Source organism: Eschrichtius robustus, chromosome 3 (genome assembly GCF_028021215.1).
Source record: "Eschrichtius robustus isolate mEscRob2 chromosome 3, mEscRob2.pri, whole genome shotgun sequence".
Lineage (NCBI taxonomy): Eukaryota > Metazoa > Chordata > Mammalia > Artiodactyla > Eschrichtiidae > Eschrichtius > Eschrichtius robustus.
In genome coordinates, this window is record NC_090826.1 from 112480733 (window position 1) to 112487536 (window position 6804).

Sequence of the window (6804 nt, forward strand, 5' to 3'; positions counted from 1 at the left end):
ACGTCTGGAGCCTGTGCTCCGCAACAAGAGACGCCACGATAGTGGGAGGCCCGCGCACCGTGATGAAGAGTGGCCCCCGCTTGCTGCAACTAGAGAAAGCCCTCGCACAGAAACGAAGACCTAACACAGCCAAAATAAATAAATAAATAAATAAATAAATAAATAAATAATAATTTTAAAAAAAGTTAACAAGAATTTAGAAAAAAAAAATTAGCTAATAATAACAACAACCGTTTATGGACCCTCCACCATGTGCTTGACAAACAGGATATTCTTTCTCATAATGGCACTGCAAGGAAAGTGTTTTCACCTGTTTACAAGTGAGGTCACAGAGGCTCATATTGGTGAAGATAGTGATCTAAGACACCTGAGCTAAGAGGCTGAACTAGACCCCAAACCTATGTCTGCCTGACTCCAAGGCCGGTGCTCTGTGTCCTTGCTGTGTGGCCCCTCAGCCCCTGGTGACAATGAAGATGGGCCTATCTTTCCAACCCCTTTTCCAGGCCAGGTGCCCTCACCCTGTGCTGGGTGGGGCCTGGCCCACTCACCCCTGAGGGGAGATGGACCTGGATTCCTCATTTGGTTTATCACACCTGTCAGTGTGGAAGCTGAGACCCTGGGAGTCTGAGCCACACGCTGGTGGCCTCAGCGTGTCCCTGCTGAAGGTTGGGATGGGGGTGGCAATTTCTTAAAATAAGACAACAATGAAGTTTGCTGCATGGATTGACTCTTCCTATCATGAATGATTTCTCTGTAGCCTGCAATGCTGTTTGATAGCATTTTACCCACAATAGACCTTCTTTCAAAACTGGAGTCAATCTTCTCAAACCCTGCTGTTGGTTTATCAACTAAGTTTATGTAATAGTCCAAATCCTCTGTTGTCATTTCAACAACTGTCACAGTTTCTTCACCAGGAGTAGAAGAAACATCTACATCTCATCCATAAGAAGCATCTCCTCATCCATTAAAGTTTTATCATGAGATTATAGCAATTCAGTCATATATTCAGTCATATATTCAGGCTCCACTTCCAATTCTAGTTCTCTTGTTATTTCCACCACACCTGCAGTTACTTCCTCCACTGAAGTCTTGAGCCCTTCCAAGTCATCTGTGAGGGTCCCAATCAACTTCTCCCAAACACCTGTTAATGTTGATATTTTGATCTCTTCCCATGAGCCACAAATGTTCTTAATGGCAACCAGAATGGCAAATCCTTTCCAGAAGGTTTTCAATTTCCTTTGCCCAGATCCATCAGAGGAATCACTATGTACAACAGCTAGAGCCTTATGAAATGTATTTCTTAAAGACTAAGACTTGAAAGTTGAAATTACTCCTTGATCCATGGGCTGCAGAGTGGATGTTGTGCTAGCAGGCATGAAAACAACATTAATCTCGTTGTACACCTCCATCAGAGCTCTTGGGTGACCAGGTTCATTGTCAATGAGCAGTAATATTTTGAAAGGAATCTTTTCTCCTGAGCAGTAGGTCTCAACAGTGGGCTTAAAATATTCAGTAAAACATATTGTAAACAGATGTGCTGTCATCCAGGCTTTGTTGTTCCATTGATAGAGCACAGGCACAGTTGATTTAGCATAATTCTTAAGGGCCCTAGGGTTTTTGGAATGGTAAATGAGCATCAGCTTCAAGTCACCAGGTGCGTTAGCCCCTAACAAGAGTCAGCCTGTCCTTTGAAGCTCTGAAGCCAGGCATTGACTACTCCTCTCTAGCTATGGAAGTCCTAGATGGCATCTTCTTCCAATAGAAGGCTGTTCTGTCTACACTGAAAATCTGTTTAGTGTAGCCACCTTCATTAATGATCTTTGCTAGATCTTCTGGATAACTTGCTATAGCTTCTACTTCAGCACTTGCTGCTTCACCTTGTACTTTGATGTTATAGAGATGGCTTCTTTCCTTAAACCTCATGAACCAACCTCTGCTAGCTTCAAACTTTTATTTTGCAGCTTCTTCACATCTCTCAGCCTTCATAGAACTGAAGAAAGTTAGGGCCTTGCTCTGGATTAGACTTTGGCTTATGGGAATGTTGTGGCTGGTTTGACCTTCTATCCAGACCACTCAAACTTTCTCCATGTCAGCAATAAGGCTGTTCTGCTTTCTTATCATTCTTGTGTTCACTGGAGTAGCACTTTTAATTTCCTTCAAGAACTTTTCCTTTGCATTCACAACTTGGCTAAAACTTTTTGGTGCAAGAGGCCTAGATTTCAGCCTGTCTTGGCTTTAGGCGTGCCTTCCTCACTAAGCTTAATCATTTCTAGCTTTTGACTTAAAGTGAGAAACTCTTCCTTTCACTTGAACACTTAGAGGTCATTGTAGGGTTACCAATAGGCCTAATTTCAATATTGCTGTGTCTCAGGGAATTGGGACGCCCGAGCAGGGGATGGGGGAAATGGCTAGCCAGTGGAGCAGTTAGAACACACACAATATTTATTGATTAAGCCCATCATCTTATATGGGCATGGTTCATGGTGCCCCAAAACAATTACAAGAGTAACATCAAACATTACTGATCACAGATCACCATCACAAATATAATAATAATGAACAAGTTTGAAATACTATGAGAATTACCAAAATGTGACACAGAGACAGGTGAGAGGATGTTGCTGGAAAAATGACACCAATAGACTTGCTCGATGCAAGGTTGCCATAAACCTTCAACTTGTAAAAATCGCAGTATCTGTGAAGTGCATTGAAGTGCAATAATACGAGGTATGCCTGTCTAGGTACAGCAATTAAGAGCCACTCCAGAATTAGACCTGCACTGCAATCTGGGCTAGCACTTACTATGTGACTGACCCAGTGTCCATCTGAAAAATGAGGCTACCTGGTTCACTGAGTTTTGGAGGATTAAAGCAAGATAATGTAGCATGAAAAGCATTTGTTTAGGAGCACACCTGGTGTGTAGCCAAGAGTCTATTCTCATTACTTACATCTTGGCCTTTCACAGGGTCAAAATTCAACACTCAACAAACCCTGGGCTCTTGTATACGTGTTCAACCTGAATTCTGAAAACAATTACTCAATTGCTCTGGTGATGTTGGGGAGGTGAATATTTCTCAATGCAAACTTCCTTTTCTGTTAACACAGATGGGAAAGAACAATAAGCACTTGTACCACTGGGTGGCAGTTTATATAAATGTTCAATGGAAATTAAGACTTTGATAGTGAAAGACTCACTATAGCCTTCTTCTAGAAACTCAAATGAATTTATTTGTGCGTTTCTAAACAGTTGCCTCCAGTGGCGGTTCTCAGCCCTGGCTGGGTATCAAAATCACCTGGTAGAGGTTTTTTTTTTTTTTTAAGTTTTAATTTATTGATTGATTGATTGCTTGATTGCTATGTTGGGTCTTCGTTTCTGTGCTAGGGCTTTCTCTAGTTGCGGCAAGCGGGGGCCACTCTTCATCGCGGTGCGCGGGCCTCTCACTATCGTGGCCTCTCTTGTTGCGGAGCACAGGCTCCAGATGCGCAGGCTCAGTAGTTGTGGCTCACGGGTCTAGTTGCTCCGCGGCATGTGGGATCTTCCCAGACCAGGGCGCGAACCCGTGTCCCCTGCATTAGCAGGCAGATTCTCAACCACTGTGCCACCAGGGAAGCCCCTGGTAGAGGTTTAAAAAACTTAGATTCATCACAGATTGCAGCATCACATCCCATGGATGGGCTGGGGGCATCTGTATGAATAACAAACAAGGGTAAAAACAAAAGCAAAGCCACAACTCTGATGCCTAGTCAGGGACAAGGACAAATGTAACAACCGCCTACTCAGGAAGAAGACGGCCGAGGAAACGGAAGAGGAGAGCTTCAGTGTGGTCCTGTTTCATTTGGGAAGGAAAACGTAACAGGAGGGCTCTAAAGGTGAACTCAGAAAAAAAAAAAATTAAGGTCATGTCTGCTGGTTATGTTCAGTTGTGGTTTGTTTACACATTTCATCAACGGTGATTGCAAATGAAACTTTTGACCCTCTCTGCTATAGCAGAAAAGTGTTTTTTATGAAGGGAGGTGATCCTCAAAACTAATTGACTCAAGCAGAAACAGTGGTTTTCCTGGAATAATGTTTATTTAAAATTACATTTCAGAGTAAACCAATCTTCAGGAGGGCATGCAGCTTATACTGGCTACTGCAATACATCCAGAAATTTTTATAAAATCTTTCTGATATAATATAAATTACTAAAGCACTACCGATAGGCACCTGTATTACATACAATCTTCAGATATCTTCAAAAGTTAAAACTATGTATTAGTTGATACTTAAAATGTTATGGCCCCCTGACAAGATAACTGAATGGGTAAGAAGGTGACAAAATGAGATGCCTGTCTCAATGATCTGTTGCCAGCATATTCATTAAAATTTCAGATTCTAAACGACATGATCCAGCCATAGTCCAGAGGCCTCGTGATGATGGTTGTATGAGGTTGCAAATCACCCTTTCCGCAGGAAAGGGCAGATTTCAAGATGGCAACTGCTGTGTCATCATTTTCTTGCTAAGGATTGTATCAGAAATCCTTCAGAAAACCCTGCCCTAAATGCGCTTTGTTTTCCCACTGCAGTTTTCCTTCTCTCCATTAGATGGCAGTAACACACCACCGTTTTCTTTCTATAGGGTCAGAAATTAAGGAGAATAAATTAAGGTTCACTGCAGGCCAAGTTTCTCTAAGTCCAAGTTAATGGGGGTACAAAAATTGGAGACAACAATAAAGAAGAGTGATTCTAAAGAGATCATAAGGCCAAAATAGTGCTGGTTACAGAAAATAAGAGACAACGAATGAATGAGACATGTGTGAGAAAGGTATCAAATAAATTCTGCTAAATATTAAAAGGATGAGGAGAGAAGGGAAATGAAATATCCCCCCTAGACTGAAGGAAAAATGAGCCATTAACCTTTGACTATAAAAGGACATTTTAATAGAATAGAAAGGCTACTCTCATTTAAAAAGCAACCTGAAGAATGTCTCAAATGCTCAGTTGTTCTTCTGAATTAAGTATTAAGATTTATTCACTAACAGTGGCCATTAACAGACTAATGACGTGGTCAAATGACCCAATTAATAAATTAGGATTATTTTCCTACCTATCTCAAAATCTGACCCAATTAATAAATTAGGATTATTTTCCTATCTCAAAATCTTCTGGCTGTCCCTATGGATTATCTGCCCACCTCCCCGTCCTCTGGCAGAGGCCAATAAATGAGTAACAATTCGGCAAAGCATGGAAACTTTGAACAGATAAGAATAAAGGCTCTTTTTATATATGATTCTTAAGAAAGTACTTTGGATAACTAAAAAGGACACTTCCATCCTCAGAACAGAACAGGCATATCAGCATTTACCTTTTTGTACATATATTACCATTTCTCCATTATTTTATTCCTACTTATTTAAATACACCAACTCCAGTGGTTGAAATCCATCCTGATAAAACAGCTATGGTAGCAAAATAAATAGAAATGTCCCTTTACCCTCTGTTCTTATAGGCCTGAAATGAGCCAATGAAATAAACTCATAACCTGGAACAGAGCATTTTTTTAAAAGGAGGTGTGATAAAGGGGAAGGAACAGTTGTAGGAAGCTCCATGGATGCTAAAATTCAAGGCAAATGAGTACAAATTTGCTAGAAGACATTATTCTCTCCAGAAAGAATCAGAAAATATTCTGGGAGACTGAATGAATTCAAAAGAAGTATGACTACAGGAAAATACTTGTATCAAGACAAAATGACAAAAAGCACAAGCATTCAGAGCTCAGAGAGGAGACATGTCAAGAGGGCTTCAGATCAGCTGGCCCTGGAGGCTTAACAAGGAAGCCATTAGGGAAACCCTGCTGGGCCTAATTGTTTTTAGAACATATGGTACTTTGTGCCACCAGCCAGCTGTGAATTCCCTGGCTTTTGTCAGCTTGTGTCACAACCTTAAGAAGAAAATAGTAGCTTACCCCCCTTCTACGAATTTACCATATTTCTTCTTATTATAACCTCCTGTACAATTGTGAAGGAACTGGACTATATGTAAACTTCACATCTCCACTTTTAATTACGTAAAGAAAACAGCATGACTGTCACAGAAAAACAATATAGAGAAAGCACAATACCGAGCCTATGACAGAAGCTCAATAAATACTTAATGTATCAGGTCTGCTTTCAAAATGTTATTTCATTATTACATTCATCACAGTTGCTGGGTATGGGCCAAAAATCATTTAGTGCACGAAGAAAAATTTTACAAAGCTTTCAGCATTTATTAAAATTAGGGTAACTGCTGTATTTCCTTTGTAGAATAAGTTTAAGTAAAAAATAAGGTTTCATTTCTAGAATGTTGAACTGAAAATAAGTTTAACAGAATGAATTATTTGTATATGGAAGATAATAAATATTTGTTTAATGGAATTGGAACTACAAATGCTAAAAATTAAAAAAAAATCTCGTACTAAAGATATAGTACGTAAACCAATACATTAAAAAATTCTATCAGTACTTAAAAAACAGAACATTCTTAACTAATAAAATCTTTGACATCCAGTGAGGAAAAGTTCCTTTCAAATTTTTAAAAACAAAGATCACACGACTCTTTGGCTACAATCTTAACTGAATAAAGAAGCGAATATTTACTAATCTCTAAATCATAATAGTAAAATGATAACTAATAACTAGAAGGATATGTTTTCCTAAAAATTAACCGAATCAACATTTCTTTTGTGTATTTAACGTTAGTTACAAAAGTTAACTTTTCATTGATGACAGTCAGCACATTTGCATCTGGACCAGTTTCAAGAACTAAATTACAAACCCCAGAAT